Source organism: Clupea harengus, chromosome 17, assembly GCF_900700415.2.
Source record: "Clupea harengus chromosome 17, Ch_v2.0.2, whole genome shotgun sequence".
NCBI classification, from domain to species: Eukaryota; Metazoa; Chordata; class Actinopteri; order Clupeiformes; family Clupeidae; genus Clupea; species Clupea harengus.
In genome coordinates this window covers 66,449-67,500 of record NC_045168.1, presented here as the reverse complement: position 1 = coordinate 67,500, position 1,052 = coordinate 66,449, and positions in this window count along the sequence as shown.

Below are 1,052 nucleotides of genomic sequence, written 5' to 3'. Positions count from 1 at the left end.
TACACACACACCAGTTATGTCATCAGCTATTGCCAAAAGAGGGCATTTGCACTCACACTGATGTCTCAGGAATATTTTTGTGTATATATGTGTGTGTGTGTGTGTGTGTGTTTACGAGTGTGTGTGTTTAAGAGTGTGTGAGTGTGTGTGTGTTTAAGAGAGTGTGTGTGTGTGTTTAAGAGTGTGTGTTGAAGTGTGTGTGTGTGTTTAAGAGTGTGTGTGTTGAAGAGAGAGTGTGTGTTTAAGAGTGTGTGTTTAAGAGTGTGTGTGTGTGTGTTTAAGAGTGTGTGTGTGTTTAAGAGTGTGTGTGTGTGTGTTTAAGAGTGTGTGTGTGTTTAAGAGTGTGTGTGTGTTCATCATCATGTTCATCATCATGTTCATCATCATGTTACATCATGACATCATCATGTTCATCATCATGTTCATCATCATGACATCATCATGTTCATCATCATGTTCATCATCATGACATCATCATGTTACATCATGACATCATGACATCATCATGTTCATCATCATGTTCATCATCATGTTACATCATGACATCATCATGTTCATCATCATGTTCATCATCATGTTCATCATGTTAAAGTCATGGTGTGTGTGTGTGTGTGTGTGTGTGTTATGGTGTGTGTGTGTGTGTGTGTGTGTGTGTTGATCTCTATTCATCATGTTTAAGTCAGCGATGATCTCTGTTCATCATTGTTACGCCCCTCTACACCCCTACTGGCTTTGCAGTGGCAGTGCAACAACCTTTGGGCTGTGAATGGGCGTAATTAGCCTGATTGTCCACACCTGAGGAGGTGTGGGTAGAAGTGTAGGTGAAATTGGTACCAGCCTCACATGGGAGTACCAGACTATGTAGGTAACTTACCCTGTGAGCAGGAGCCGGGTGAATGTGGGTGCAATTGTGTGTAAATTGTGATACCGTCTTTGCGAGGGCCACCAAGACACACTGGTGCTGTCCTTGCAACAGAAACAATATGTTGGTAATCTCACCCGATTGGACAGGCATCAACCATTCAACACAAAGGCAGATCAATTAAGTTGAA